This window comes from Maniola jurtina, chromosome 23, assembly GCF_905333055.1.
Source record: "Maniola jurtina chromosome 23, ilManJurt1.1, whole genome shotgun sequence".
NCBI lineage: Eukaryota > Metazoa > Arthropoda > Insecta > Lepidoptera > Nymphalidae > Maniola > Maniola jurtina.
This window is the reverse complement of record NC_060051.1, coordinates 4,041,613-4,058,718: the sequence shown is the minus strand read 5'-3', so window position 1 is coordinate 4,058,718 and position 17,106 is coordinate 4,041,613. Positions and strand designations below refer to the sequence as shown.

Below are 17,106 nucleotides of genomic sequence, written 5' to 3'. Positions count from 1 at the left end.
TGAAGTTATGATTTCACTATAGGTGGCTAGATACTCTTGAAACCTGACCACTTGCTTGCCTAATTCAAATCAAGGTATGTAGATAGTTATATCTCTAGTCTTTTCTAGTTACTGTAACCTTTACTTGTCGGGGGTGTTATAAATTTTTAATTTACACTTGTGATTTCACTATAGGTTGGGTCACTACTCACTTCCCTTATCCAAAACAAGAGATTGGTATGTAGATAGTTATATGTACCTATTAAGTACATACTAATCTAGTTACTAAGTGCTATTATTCTAAAAAAACCTATGTAGACGTGATATCAAGAGAGTAAACGTACATATAAAGCTGACATACGATATTATTACTCATTGCATTTTATTTAAATAGTGCCTACACACCTAAATACAATATATATTATAATCAATAGTTCTTGAATAACTATTTAAATGAATTTCTGTATATTAAAATCCTTTCATTCAGTTTGCTTTTATTTATTTTCACTTTAACAGACAACAGAACGGTAACTTTTTTTAATCTGACGAAAATTTGGCTTTGGATACCAGTGTTTTAGTGATTTCAGAGTGAATATAGATGAATTACCATAGACAAACATACCATAGAGTGTGGCGGTGGGTGTCGCTTGACTGTCACTGTCACGCTGTTAATCATCTGTCAATAGCGTCAAAAAACGAAATAATATATGCCAAATTAGACAAAATGGCAGCGTATATCTGTCCCACTTTTTTGTGAATGTGTAAGTGAGACAAAAGTTGGACCTACGTTTCCACATGTTGGTATCGTCGTTCTGTTTAAAACGGACAGTTAGGTCCAGCTTGTACTATAAAATAATACGTTAACCTTGGCAGTCAGGAGTAGTCGATACTATTAACCATGTATGCGGTGTTCAATGTTGTACTAAGGGTACTGATAACTTTTCAAACAGACACATTCATACAATAGACAATAGCGTCATAATCTGCAACAAAGCAGCGTCGTTTGGGTAAGAGCGCAATTTTCAACTGTCAACCCCAAGCTCTCGCCGCGGCATTTGGCAACCGAACTGTAATGGCACAATAAATAGTTTGCAGCCCTTATCCATCTGTCACTTAACTAGTAAAATATACAGACGTCATTCAGCGGGCCACGTTGAAAAATCGCGGCGCGGTTGAGCACCCCTGACGGATAGAGTCACGTATGGCAAACGAATTCCGATTTCAAATCGAACAGCTTAAGGTCCATTTTAGGTTGTATTGCTCAATGAATAAATTTAAATATTTGTTAACTTAAAATGTAACCCGTGTTGCCGGAAATACAGTCTAAATTGCACGACTGAACATTTGTTTCTAGGATTGTCGGACTGTGCATTGAAAAACGAACTCTATATCTGTTTATTTAGAGTATAAAATGGGTTTGTATGGGTGTTGATCCGCGACAACCTTATGCAGGGGTTATTTAACTTTGAAGTTGTTCAAAAGACCCTCGATTTTGGATTCTGGTGGATTTCTTTTTGGATTAAGGCCTCGTGTATTTAATGATAGTGCATTCGGGGGTTATTACTTGTGCGAATTTGCCACGCGTCCGCTTTATAAAGCGCTTTCATTTTATTTTATTTTCAATTTTTCTTTATGCATTTTTTTGACACTATAGCTATAGACTCATAATTATAAGTGTGTGAAAAATGTTTTAGATCAACTTTTAGATATGTAATGTTTAGTCCTTTACATAACTTTATTTATGATTATAAATCTTGAAAGAAAAAAAAATGATTATTCTTTATAAATCTTTAAAATTTCTAGCCCAAAAAATATAGACACAAGTTGTACATAGTTAGAACAAAATTATTGTGGTAATCGAGGGTCTTCTAAATGATGAGCTTAAAATAGACTAGCTGATGCCCGCAGCTACGCCCGCGTGGATTTAGGATGCATGTATTATACATATAAACCTTCCTCTTGAATCACTCTATCTATTAAAAAAAATTGCATCAAAATCCGTTACGTAGTTTTAAAGATCTAAGCATATATAGGGACAGACAGACAGGGAAGCGACTTTGTTTTATACTATGTAGTGACTAAGATAATAATACTATGGACTCAACTTGATACTGACTCTTATAAAAGCGAAAACCAAAAGATTTTAGGGTAAAAGATTTCTATTAGAGTAGGTACCTACTACTAGGTACACTCAGGAGGACGATTGTAAATCTATCTACGGAATCTTATATGTGCTTTTTTGTGTAAGTCATTAATAAAGTTTTACTTACCATTTGGGCTCTATTCGTCCTTGTCAATATTGGTTCATTAGTTCAACCGGTGGTAGTCTTTTTACTTATTTTTAATTATTATTATTTGCCTACTTTGATGTCTGCGCTGTTTGCATTTTGTTTTTAATTAACGTTCCCATATGGGGACTCAAATGTCATTGTATAATGAAAGTAATCAAGCGTAGCGCAGACATCAGACTCTGATGTCTTTCTCTAAACTAAATTTAGAGTATGTGTATCTTTTTTTTTTAATATTGCTAAAAAAGGACGGAAAATGAATTTAAAATTAACATTTAATTTTTCTTAATTTCAGTGCTATCTACCTACAAATTTAAACGGTATGCTCAAGACTGGCACCCTAAAGTCACGAGGTTTGACAGTTTTAAATGAAATTAAGTTTGTCTGTCCTTTTCTTGTTACTAAGTAAGAAAGCGATGCAGTCTAAAATTTTGTTGCCATTAGAATCAATCAGTACCAATGCGGCTAATTCTCGTGTAGGTATACAATCTCTAAACTACTAAACTGACAAGCCTAAATCGAATGCTATCCTTTTTCACAGGGAGCATTAAGAAAGAGATAGTTATTGTACTTTAGAGATTCCATCCTAAAGCATTGTCAGATAAAATGGAGGAGACATCAGACAAATTAATAGAGTTTTTTGATTTTCACATATTTTTTTCCTTTTGCAGGTAAATCGTCAATCAATCTATAAGTTGAATAGCTACGAAAAAACTAAAAGCTGTCCTGAAAATTGTACTTTAGTGAGTATAATATACATATATATCTATCACTGAACTTTTGGCTATTACTTTCATTCTACCATTAACAACATGCGACAATGCGGCAAGCTACAAATGGAAACATTAAATAAGAACAGCATCATCACAATCAACCCATCGTCGACTCACTACTGAGCACTGGTCTCCTCTAAGAAAGAGAATGGTTTGGCTTTCCACGTTGGCCAAGTGTGGATTGACAGACTTTCTACACCTCTGAGAAGATTATGAAGAACTCTCAGGCATGCATGTTTCCTCACAATCTATACCTTACCGTACCGTAGTTTCCTTCCGTTAAACCAAGTGATATTTAAGTGCTCAAAACACGTCATAAACATAACTTCGAAAAGTCAGAGTTATGTGTGTTTTTAACCCCCGACCCAGAAAGAGGGGTGTTATAAGTTTGACGTGTGTATCTGTGTATCTGTCTGTGGCATCGTAGCTCCTAAACTAATTAAACGAAAAAAAGCTTTTTTTTTGTTTGAAAGGTGGCTTGGCTTGATCGAGAGTGTTCTTAGCTATAATCCAAGAAAATCGGTTCAGCCGTTTGAAAGTTATCAGCTCTTTTCTAGTTACTGTAACCTTCACTTGCCGGGGGTGTTATAAATTTTTAATTTAAACTTGTAAGCAATTAAATATCACTTGCTTTAACGGTGAAGGAAAACATCGTAAGGAAACCTGCATGCCTGAGAGTTCATAAGTCTGCCAATCCGCACTTTGCCAGCGTGGTAGATTAGGGCCAAACCCGTTTCATTCTGAGAGGAGAGTCGTGCTTAGTAGTGAGCTGGTGATGATGATGATGATGATGAATGTCAAAAATGTGCTAAACAGATTTGCTCACCGAAAGATAGTCTTTCCAAGAAGCTTCCTTTGAACGTTTCAGGCTATCCAAGTCAAACTGGGGCGAGTTACATAGCTAAAATTATCTATGTAGAGTATTATGTTGTAAATAGTTGGAAGCTGACCCAGGTTTTATCTCAATGTAGGTTAGGGAAGATTTGCTATCTTCGGTCGGGCGGCGAGAGTTATTGGCCTCCGAAGTGTTTTAGTGTGAATTTTGAAGCTACCTCTTGCAAAGTGCAGCTCTGGCTCAAGCGGTTCGCCTTAAAGATGAATTCACACTGTGAAATATGTTGTGGTGAATAGATGTATGAATTGTTATGGTCGTTATAATTTAGGGGCTAAGGTAACTTTAAGAAGCTACCCCGCTTACAAAGTGCAGCTCTTGCTCAAACGGTTCACTTAAAGATGAATTTATACTGTGAAATAATATTTTGTGTGCTGTGATGAAGGTGTGTAGGTATATTAATTGTAACAATATTAATTGCAATTTAGATGCTAACTATAAAGCAGTTCTAATGTTAATTTTGAAGCTACCTTCATCTTTTTCACTTTTCTTTTTAGATTTTTCATTCATTCATAATATAACCAAAACGCCGAAATCGATTATAAACGAATTTAAAATCGATTTGAGCCAATGTAACGAATATGAATTATTATCAAAAACATTTACCACTTAACAGGTACCTATTTCAAAAGTATTTTTGAATTACTCAATTACAAATTTAAAAGACATAAAATTCTTATTTCTAAGCCAGGGGATAATCCTAAAAATCTGTTACAAAGTTATTAGGAGGTGAAAATAATGTTTTTCTTTGAAAAGTACTTCTCACTTTCATAAAGTTTGATCGCTTTTGAAAAGAAGAAACGCGCAATATAGCCTTCAAAGCTTTGGTTTGAGCCGCTTAGAGTATTCCTCAATTATAATGAAGTTGAAAGGCTTTCAATTCTATACCTAAAGGTAATTGAATATTACATGGATTTCTTACAAATCCTACCCATCGGCATACTTTTTTATTTTTTTATTAAAAATGGTGCTCATACAAAATGTACAGTTTGTTATACAGTCGAAGATGAATAGAATATATCATTCCATCAAATGCTAAGATGAAAAATGTGAAGAGATCCACTACAAGTCATACCAGAATCATGCTAGCGCTAATAATCTCTTGAAAGTAGTAGGTACTCAAAAAGCGCATTAGATATACAGATACATTCTTTATTACATACAAAAACAATGCTATGGTATGCTTGGAGTCTCTCTACGTGATCAAATCAGAAACGAGGAGACCCATAGTAGAACCAGAGTAACCGACATAGGTAACATGAAGCTGAAGTGGCAAGGTCAGGGCTAGGGCACATAGATCGAAAGGGTACTGGAATGCTGACCTCACACCGGAAGCGCAGTGTTGGTAGACCCTATACTAGATGGACAGATGATATCAAAAGAGATTGACTTGATTTGAGAGACGAAGACTTAGGGAAGAGATTGAACCACTGGAATCAGGTGGCTCAAGACCGTAGCGTGAAGAAATTTCTTCAAGAGATGATGACGGTAGAAAAGATTTTTTTGATGGTAATAGATTGGCATGATATGGGCAGGTAATGCGGAGAGAAGAAAATCATGTCACTAGAAGAATGTTAAATATGCATGTAGAAGGAAAAAAGAGGAGAGGAAGACCAAAGAAAAAGTAGATGATTGCGTGATATGTGTGTAAAAGGGATAGAAAATGCGTTGACGTATGATAGTGAGTGGAAGAAAGAGACATGTCGTGCCGACCCCACATAGCTTGCGATAAAGGACAAAAAGAACGAAAAAGAAGACTATGATTATTATCATACAAAAAAGAATAAATAGAAGAATAAAGTGTGATCGGTTCCCTCTAGAAAACTCTTTTCTTTAGGACCTAATAGTGGAACTACTTACTTGAATGCGGTAAGGTAGCCTCGCTAATCTCAAGTCAAATAGAGTGTAATATTCAGATATAAACCGAACTTGCTATCAACGGTAGGACTAAGTAAATCTCGTATGCATATTTTGTTGAGTGGGCCAAGTCACTGACTTAGAATAATTGTGTCAAAACTATAAGTAGGTAATTCTTACCATCCTAATATCATAATTTAGGTATAGCAGTTACATTCTATACTTAGAATGGAAACCACTCACGATAGTTTAAACTTTAAAATTTAGGTACTTTTTGCGAATAACCTCCATAATAACATCTACAGTGCTGGAGTATTATTTAGTTACTTGTTTCGCTTGTTTCTTGTTTAGTTTAAAACAAAAGAATGAATTAAGTTTGTAAATTAAAGTTTTTTTATTTCTACTTTCCGATTTTTTTATTGTTGTTTTAATTACATGAAATGCAATAGCACCTTATAGCAACATGTATGGCATTTTCAATATACTATTAAGACAACGTGTACTTATTTTATTCATAAAATATTAGACTGAAGTAATGCTTACAAGTAAGGGTTCCTTGGTGCCTAAAAACGCAAAATACGCTCTTAAACGAACCAGAGAACTCCTATTTTATATCGCTAGAAAATTCAGATTTTATGTAGCTTGTGCCTTGTACCACACCAAGACGCCTCGGATCTAGCCTGACGATTATGCATATTAGTTGCCAAGAAAGGCCAAGTTTATCCCGGCTAAGGCGTTTTTGGTACAATACAATAGCTAATTAAAGTTAAGGGATGTTGATTTATTAAATTACTAATAGTATTATCTTAACTTTTAGAGTAAATTGGTGTTGTTCTGCCTGAGATTTTGCGGCTAAGCTAACTACAACCGCAAATTGTTATTCTAATCTAGATTTAGCTAAAACTAGTTAGCTAACACTTTGCAGCAATCACAGTACCCTGCCAATGGTTGTCAGCCGAAGCAGGCCCATTAGAGGCAATGCCGGAACCACAGCACGCCAACCAACCCGAGGACCGTACTGTGAGTGACGGACTGCCTCGTCTCCATCATCCACACTCCACAGGTCCTCTTAGAGGCCAGGGCTCGCGAAGAGGGCGATTCCCTCGCCACGTACCCCAAGAACTAACTTGTAATAGGATGAAAAACCGGCCAAGTACGAGTCGGACTCGCGCACCAAGGGTTCCGTACTCGGGAATTTTTTCAGACATTTTGCACGATAAATCAAATACTATTATGTGTAAAAATAAATGAAAATCTGTTTTAGAATGTACAAGTAAATCAAATCCCTTTCATATGATACACCACTTGGTATAAGTTATCTTCCTTGGAAAATCGAAACACATTTTAATTTTTTTTAATGATATAACCATAAATTCACGGTTATTAGATTTATTCCTGCACTTGTGCTATAAGACCTAACTACCTGCCAAATTTCATGATTCTGGGTCTACGGGAAATACCTAATAGGTTTTCTTGACAAAAACGACGGACGGACGGACGTACAGACAGACAGACAGACAGACAACAAATTGATCCTATAAGGGTTCCTTTTTTCCTTTTGAGGTACGGAACTCTAAAAACGGATAATACCTACTTCATGAAGGCTCATAATAATAATAAGTAATTCTTGTAAAAGTTTATGCCAGGCAATATTTCTAATTGAATATCTTTCTTAACTAGGTATATCGAGTTACTTCTTTATACAGACTCCAACATTTGACCAAGTTAGCCAATTTAGGAAATTCGATATTAAAAGTAAGTAAATAGGCCAAAGTTGCGGGTATAAAAGAATTCTAATAAATGTTAGTGGGAATTTGCCGAACTCTTGCTATTTTTAACCCCCGACCCAAAAAGAGGGGTGTTATAAGTTTGACGTGTGTATCTGTGTATCTGTGTGTCTGTGTATCTGTGTATCTGTGTATCTGTGTATCTGTCTGTGGCATCGTAGCGCCTAAACAAATGAACCGATTTTAATTTACTTTTTTTTGTTTGAAAGGTGGCTTGATCGAGAGTGTTCTTAGCTATAATCCAAGAAAATCGGTTCAGCCGTTTAAAAGTTATCAGCTCTTTTCTAGTTTTCTTGTAGAAAAGAAGGTTAGATAACCCTTAGGTTCATAATATTCAAGTGTCAATTGACAAATGTCAAGCTGTCAAGATGGACGTTGCCTAGATATACATAATTATTTATTTGAGAATGATTTGTCGGGGGTGTTGAAAATTTTTAATTTACACTTGTGTTTGTAGTATACGGTCCCTTTCAAAACTTTTATTGATATATTTCACCTCTGCAATGCACGGGCCTGCAATCTATACTAATCACACTAATATTATAAAGGCGAAAGTTTGTATGTATGTATGTGTGTGTGTGTGTGTGTTTGTTTGTTACTCTTTCACGCAATAACTACTGAACGGATTTGGCTGAAATTTGGAATAGAGATAGATAATATCCTGGATTAGCACATTTTATCCCGAAAAATCAAAGAGTTCCTACAGCATTTCGAAAAACCTAAATCTATGCGGAGGAAGTCCCGGGCGTCAGCTAGTATTATATACGAAAGTGAGTCTGTTAGTCTGTCTGCTAGTTTTTCACGGCCCATTCATGTAACTGTCTGGTCTCTGTTTGTTGCTTATAATAATATGTACTATAGTTACAGTTAGTACTGTGTGGCTCTTATGCAAGATAAAGAATTGTTTGGTTTTTGTAATATATAACTCTGCCTAGGCCTGTAATGACGTCATTCATCATAAATTCAAAATGGTCGGTGTCCCAAAATCCAGAATGTATTATTTTATAAAATGAAAGGGCGTAGTAACTAGTAACTAGTAGCTTAACCATAATAACTTAACTTGGTACCTACCTTACCTTTGCCTTCACACTGAAACTATAATAAAAAGGACTTTCCACCTGTAATTCAGCATTTCGCTTCAAGAAACTCCTAATTTCCTTTGATTCCGACGTTTCACCCTTGACCTATCATTTGTTATTATTAACCATAACTCATTTTCAAACACGTAATGTTACAACTTCCTTCCAACAACCCGGAAATTCCAACTTTATCTTGTAACATTAAAGTCGAATTTAGGTTGTGTTGTGGCAGTTTGTAAGACGTTTTGGCCCATCAGAGTGGTTGTTTCGAGTCTAATTTAATGCTAACAAAATGTTAGAATCGCGTGATTGGAGCTACTTTTGCTGTTTTGCATATATTACCCATTGGTATGCATAATCCCTGATTCTAAGTTTGTAAGCTATTTCAGCTATTGCAAATCACAAGTTAAGCTTATTCTTAGGCGTAATCTCAGACTTCTTCACATGTACTAAAAGCATTCCAACTTCTTATCACCCTACATCAATGGTCAAATCAAATGCTTTAACCAATAAGAAATGAATCAGTAAGTTTATAAGGTAGACATGTTGTACCGACCCAACATAGCGTGGGGTAAAATCAGGCAGAAGAAGAAGAAAGAGAAGAAGAAAAACAAGAGATATAATGAGAGATAAATAGAGAGAGATAGATGTTTACTAGGTAGAGGCAGCACATCCCTTCCCACATTATAAATGCGAAAGTGTTGTTTTTGGTTTCTTCTTCAATCATGAATGTAGAGATCTGGAGAGTAACATAGGCCACTCTTATCCTGAAAAATCAAAGAGTTCCCAGCCTTAGATGGAGCGCGCTTGTCTAGAAGATACCTATTCACTCTTGACTTAAAGGTACTCACATTAAAAGCAAAGGCAAAACATGCCGGAGTGGCATCCTAGCGGTTCGAATTAGAAACGAGGAAGCAAATATAACAGTAGCCGAAAAAGACAAAGGCGATACACTCTCTTATCATAATAAATGTCAAAGTAACGGTGAGCGGTCGAAGCCATTCGTCAAACCCGTTCGTCCGTCTTCGTGTTCCGCTATAATCCCCAAAGCGTTAAAGTAATCCCTCTCAGTCTCGGATCTACATACGATTGACCGAAAACTTGCGTAAGTCGTCATTTTGATCGGAATCCCAGATACGTAACTTGTTTGTTTACTGAATTAGCTTACGGGAAATAATCCTAGCGCGCTCCCCAGCGTTTTCCATACAAATGTAATGTAATTTGGTTCTCATTTGAATATCAACCAATCAAACTCAATAAAATTTTGTTAACACATTCTTGGAACAAATATTGTTTGTCGCTGTTGTTTTCTAGATTTCTGTAAAATGTGTAGTTTTGAAGTTACCCGGGCTTGATTTACATACAAATCTTTGAAATATGAAAATCCGGCCAAGTGCGAGTCAGACTCGCGCACAGCGTGTTCCGTACTCGGGTATTTTATTTATTTATTTATTTATTTCATTGCTGTCATGTACTAATAACTATATAACTTAAAGCTAAATAAGTATAGTTACATGACGCCCTGTCAGGGCATCGCAATTTACAATATTTTAATTACATTTATTATACACAATCATTTTCCGACATTTTGCACGATAAATCAAAAAGTACTATGCTTAAAAATAAATAAAAATCTATTTTAGAATGTACAAGTAAAGCTTTTTTTATATCCCCTGCTATAATTATCTTACTTTGGAAAGCCCCACTTGCTATAATTATCTTACTTTGGAAAAAATTGAAAATCCACGGTTTTCGGATTTATTCCTTTACTTGTGCTATAAGACCTACCTACCTGCCGAACTTCATGATTCTAGGTCAACGGGAAGTACCCTATAGTTTTCTTGACAGACACGACAGACGCATGTACGGACGGATAGACAAACAGACAGACAACAAAACGATCATATAAGGGTTCCGTTTTTCCTTTTGAGGTACGGAACCCTAAAAACACGATGTACCAACAAGAAAATAGATAAAGTTCTTGCTAATCGCTTCGAAAGCAACCGCAAACCGATCCAGCAAAACAACTAGTATTGATTTATCATCCAGAACCACTCTAAAACACTGATTCTCCCCACATAATTTAAAAACTTCAACCAAAAACGGCGCATTAGAAGCCATAAAGGGATGTACTTATCCTCTAACTTGAGCTATTTATCAGGTTAAGTGCCATCGAAATCGTTTCGCGAAAACAAAACAAACTTCTCGAAAATCGTTTTGGTATGTATTGCGTTACCTGAAATTTCGCAAATCCGAAATGAAGTTAGGAACGGGTGTACAGTGGGCAACGTTTTCTTACTTCACATGTTTATTGATTTTAGCCCTTATGCTGTGAAGCATAGGGTTGAATGGTGTTGTTAGGTGGGTAGGGTATACGAAGGGCCATATTATCATAACTTTGAACCGACCTTATCGGGTAATCCTGGTTTAATCCACGGATCGCTAGCAAGCTGCTACCGGGTTGCTTGTTTACAAGAATGTAGGGTATTGTTTGAGATATGTGACTGTAATAATTTATGTGGGTTAGTGACCCCAGTTTAAAAGCCAGGTATGCATAATGTATGATATACAGTAAACAGATAGTATTATTTTTATCCTACACACTGCATAGTAAAACATAAAAATATTATATTAGTCATTGCAATTTAATCTATACTAATATTATAAAGAGGAAACCTTTGTATTTTTGTATTTTTGTATGTTTGTATTGAATAGGCTCAAAAACTACTGGACCGATTTCAAAATTTATTTTACTATTACTTAGAGGGATTCTTCCGAATCCGTATAGGCTATATTTTATCCCGGAAAATAGATAGGATTTTTCGTGGTAGTGAAAATTGTGGAGTAAGGCGTCGAAAAAACTGCCGTACGTTAACGATTCTCGGGAACGCTGCCTAATTGGTTAGAGATGTATGGTTGACTTCTATAGAAAAGTTGTAGAACTCAATAATGCCTACAAAAAAGTCCGCGATAGTATAAACCAAACATTTATATTTTAGCCATTATAACCACTTTTCCATAGAATAAAAGTAATTAAAATTATTAGCCTATGTTTATTGATCATATTATCGTCCAATACTAATCCTTATCCAAATAAACTATTTATTGAGATAGGCTACTTTTTATCCCGGAAAATCAAAGAGTTCCCACGGGATTTCGAAAAACCTAAATCCACGCGGGCGAAGCCGCGGGCATCGGCTAGTAATTTATATGAGAAAGGAAACTAAGTTTTTTCATACCTCGAGTGACGTCCTTGAATACGTTTTTAAAATGATTTGATTTATTTTAGAGATTTTTTTATTATTTAATAACTAGGTGATGCCCACGGCTTTGCCCGCGTGTATTAAGGTTCTTAAAATCCCGTGGGAACTCTTCTATTTTCCGCGATAAAAAGTAGCCTATATCCTTCCCAGGAATGCAAACTATCTCTATACCTTTCGTAAAAATCGGTCTAACGAATGAGCTGTGAGAAGACAGACAGACGGACAGACACACTTTAACATTTATAATATCAGTAAGGGTCAATTTTTATTGATAGAACATTTTTGCAGCAACAGTCAAAAAGCAACAGTGCAAATATGGTTTCGATTCACACAAAATAAATTGTAAACCAAAACCATTTTGACTATCCCAAAATTTCGTATATAGTCAAGAGGAAAAGCTCTATTGTCGGTTAGCCACTAAAAAGTAAATTCAATGGGAATTTGAACTTTATGCCAGTGCAGTAGGAGCTACGTGTATTGAGGTGAACGTGGTGTCTACTTCGGAGTCCCAAGACAGTTTTGGTTAGGGTTGCCACGTATAAAGATAATATAGGAATGACCAGTTTTTTTTAAATAATGATTTTTATTATATTTACTAGCTTTTAAAATCCCGCGGGAAATCTTTGATTTTCCGGGATAAAAGTAGCCTACGTCCGTCCCCGGGATGTAAGCTAACTCCGTACCTTTCGTTAGAATCGGTTAAACTGTTGGGCCGTGAAAAGGTAGCAGAGAGACAGACAGACAGACACACTTTCGCATTTATAATATTAGTATGGATTAGGAATAAATTGTTGATTAGTCGGTACCTACTTAAATGTGAAGGCTTGGAGACTTACAGCGCGTGACGCAAACTAGTCTCACGTGGTTCCAGAAAAAAATCACACGGGAACTCTTCTCTAGGATGCAAGATGTATCTCTGTATCAAATAGATGATGGCCGAGGCTGCGTCTACATGGATTTAGGTTTCTGAAAACTCTGCGGGAACTCTTTGAATATCCGAGACAGAAAGTAGCTTACATCCATTTTTGGATGCGAGCTATTAATCTGTACCAAATTTCTTACCGAACCGATTAAGCAGATGTGCCATGAAAACTAGCAGACAGACAGATACATTTTACCATCCATTATAGTAAGTATTATCAGGATTATAAATAGTATGGAAGTAAGGTAATGTAGAGTAGCTGATTGTATACCGATTAATGTATTGAAAAATATTTTGTGTCAACCCTATTCCCTAGGCGAGTTTCGAGGCAGCCAATGCAATCATTGTACCTTACGAGAGATGAGCATTAGCATTTTTATCGATACGGAATTGTAAGATGGTGTGGAAAATTGGCGCCTCGGTATTGATTTTTGGTATTCACTCATTAGATCTAAATTCCTGATAAATCATTTCAGTAATTGTGGCATGATGTACTAAAACAATTAATATCCAAACATCCCACCTTCCCACATTTACAATATTAGTAGTAATACTGCAAATGTTCAAGGGCGGCGGTAATCACTTAACATCAGGTGACTCACCTGCTCCTTTGCTCGCTATTTTTATTTCAAAAAAAAAAGCTACCCATCCTAATAAATGTCCATACAGAAACGGTATACAACGAGGAAAATGTACGAGTAACGAAATCAAGTCATTTACATTAAAAAGTGATGTGACTTATCGAATATCGATACAGAATATCGTAACTAAGCCTTATTTCCATAGTACACATATCTGAATCCGGGAGTTATTGGCCATCCCTCGGGTCTTCGATATATTCGTATTTTTATTTACTCGCAAGCTTCCAGCCTCGACGGATCAGGAATACTACATTTAAGTCACATTTACATTTTTCTTTGCGATTTCCGAACGTTTTTATATAATATTTTTTATTTTATATTCAGACACAAGTTAGCCCCTGACTGAAATCTGACCTGGTGGAAAATGTTGATGCAGTCTTAGATGGGAGGGGTATGGCGGCTTTTATTAACTTTTGATTTCTACACGGCCGGACTGTAATAAGGAATTGATTGACACCTCATTCATCTAAATCGGGCCAGTAATTTAGACGCTACGGGGGAACAAGCAGAATTTTATACAAACATGCATACATAGAGTGCTAAAATCATAATCCTTCCTTTTGGCTTTGCCGTAGTCGGGTAATAAAATCTTCCTATTTCTATTAACAAAGGCTGAAAAAAGGCCCAGCAAAAATATTTCGGGGTATTGTTAACCCAATTTAGAATTAGCGAGGCTCCAGTTTTAATCCAGAGCGATTGCTACCTGACCTCTCAACCCCTCAAGCAAACAAGCAATTTTAGCCATAAAAATGTAAAAAACGTCACTTCCCGCGAAATTGCCACGTTAAAATCCACGCAAACATCAAGGTAACTTTCAAAACAATTGTGTGGAGAAAACCGGGCAAGCGCACGATTTTCACGCAAAACAGGTGTTCCGTATTAAAAATTTCTCACCGTGAATCTACGTCAAAATCTTTTTTATATGTACACAAGTGTGAATTAAAAATTTATAACAGCCCCGACAAGTGAAGCTTACAGTAACTAGAAAAGAGCTGATAACAAACGGCTGAACCGATTTTTTGGATTAAAGCTAAGAACACTCTCGATCAAGCCACCTTTCAAACAAAAAAACTAAATTAAAATCGGTTCATTCCTTAGGAGCTACGATGCCACAGACAGATACACAGATACACACGTCAAACTTATAACACCCCTCTTTTTGGGTCGGGGGTTAAAAAGGAGGTACTGACTGACTGACATAACAAAGCACAGTTTAATTCGCAAGGCCTAGAATCTTAAATTTTGCTTGTAGTTCGTTTGACTTAGACGTAACGTAAACTTTTGAAATATTCGACTTTTAATGATGTCATGTCGCAAGAATGTATACCTAAGATAGTTTATTATAAAACTTTAAAAAACTTAAACTTAACTTAAAATTAAAAAAAAAAACACGCTTAACACGCTTTCTTGTCGGTTTGTTTGTCTGTCTGAATCTTGTTATCGATTTTAAAGTACCTTCCTGGTGGGTTAGAGGCTTGAAATTAATATAAACAATAAACATAGTTTGAAAACTGGATGCTTTTTTTTTTGATTATCCTTAAAACCCAAATATAATTTCTATAACAGCTGTGTTAGATAAAGTTCAGCTTTACATCTTTGTTTCTTAATACCGGTTCCGTTTTTAACTTTTAAGTACGGACCACTAAAAAGCGCACAGTTTTTAATTAATAAAAATGGCGACACAAAATGTCTGCAATTCAAACATGGCGCGCCCGCTCGGCCAATGAGCGAGTCTCTTTATGTACATATGCTAATGAGTGACAGCCCTACGCGAATGGAATTGTCGTGTTAGGGCTGTCATTATGTTACTCCGTGAGGTTGCGGGGATGAGACGCGAGTGGTATTTTTGCTTTTCATTTGAATATGCTCGTAGACAATGACGTAGCTTTTTAAATTAGACCTAGTCGTAAAGGCAGTGAGCTACTATTTTTTTTTTCTTTGTTTTTCGGCAGTAATGAAGCTTAGTTTTGAGGGCGTGCTTAAAATTTTTGGGATAGCTAATGGTTATTGTTTAGCCTTTGCTATTATGGAATTGTAATATAATTTATCATCACTATCAGCACAATTCAACGCGCGCCGGCCCACTACTGAGTACGAGTCTCCTCTCAAAATATGAAGGGCTTAGGCTACAGTCCACCACGCTGGACAAGTACCTAAGGATTGGCTGACTTCACACACATTTAATACAGCTTGATTTGAATTTCACGCAAGCGATGCCGGAGGCAAACGCTTTTAAAATTGCGCGATTAAACGTACATTAAAGCACAGGAAATCGTATACATTTCGGTCCTTAATAACTGTCATTCTATTTTTAATTTCACATTCCCGGCCGCGAGCCAGTAATCGAGGGTAGAAATAAAAAGACGATTTGTTACCGCGGCCATCTTCGAAAATTTTATGCGAATATTATTAAAAAGTTCAACCGTTTTTTTATTTATGGGAGAACATTTTGCGTTGGAAGTAGGCACTTAAAATGCAAACTCGACTCGAGTAGGTATCCGTTTATTTCATACGGGAGCTTTCTTACCTTCTTCTGTAATATATTGCTTTGACCATTGCTTTTTGTACCCTTTTAAATAAGTTGTTTATGATGGTGTTAGTGTAATTGGGTTTCAGTTTCGACAGTCTTTAATGGAGAAGTTATTAGCGTCTCAACTCGATGTCCTAAGGATAAAATTAACACATATGAAAAGACATCCTAACTGATCTATCAACGCACATCCTAAACCGCTGGGGATAGAAACTTGAAAGACAATAAGTACGTTTCTTTATGAGATAAGCGCTCACTAAGAACGAATTTTTGGAAATTATTTTGGGGGTTTAGTAGAGGATGAAAGTTTTTATAAACTATGTCTATGACAATTGATATTTTTTCTGTGGTTTAGCAGGGCTCTCTCCGTCACTTACTCCATACAATCGTAGTTCCATTTTCATTTGAATATTAAGCAACCAAAGTCCATGAAATTTTGCAGACATACTCTAGAAACTAATATCTGTGCCTTTGGTTTTCCAGATTTCTGTTAAAATATTCGGTTTCAAAGTTACGCGGTCTTAAAAATTCACATACAAATCTTTGAGCCCCTGTAATTTTAAAACTACATATTTTTAGAAAAATCTAAAACACCACAGGCACAGATATTAGTTTCTAGAATATGTCTGCAAAATTTCATGAACTTTGGTTGCTTAATCTATACTAATAAATAAAATTGGAGTGTCTGTCTGTAATTTCGAAATAACTACCTCATATTAAGCTCATAGGGTTATTAATTTTGAATAGGGTTATTAGGGTTATTTGAACTGAATCACACGTTTTTAAAATTTTTGTCTGTCTGTCTGTCTGTCTGCCTGTCTGTCTGTCTGTCTGTCTGTCTGTCTGTTTGAAAAGGCTAATCTTTGGAACGGCTGAACCGATTTTGACGGGATTTTCACAGACAAGTAGAGGATTGACCAGGGTGTAACATAGGCTACTTTTTTAACCGACTTTCAAAAAGGGAGTTGTGTTTTTCTACCTATGTACACCGAAATCTCTGAGATTTCTAAACCGATTTGCGTAATTTTTTTTTAATCGATAGAGGAACTTTGCGACATTGTTTCATAAAAAATTTGGATTCCAACTCCTCAATCC

At 36.0% G+C, this 17,106-nt stretch overlaps 1 protein-coding gene across 6 annotated transcripts in view; it reads left to right on the top strand.

Annotated features, from left to right (window-relative positions):
- LOC123877355 (latrophilin Cirl) overlaps positions 1-17,106 on the top strand; it is a 494,916-nt gene that overhangs the window by 248,685 nt on the left and 229,125 nt on the right. The window contains exon 1 of one of the 6 annotated variants that reach the window (XM_045924019.1): positions 2,988-3,010. The exons of the other annotated variants lie outside the window; for them this stretch is intronic. The gene's annotated coding sequence lies outside the window, so the exon portion shown is untranslated. Of the gene's footprint in view, positions 1-2,987; positions 3,011-17,106 lie in introns of those variants that run through there. 6 annotated transcript variants of the gene reach the window in all.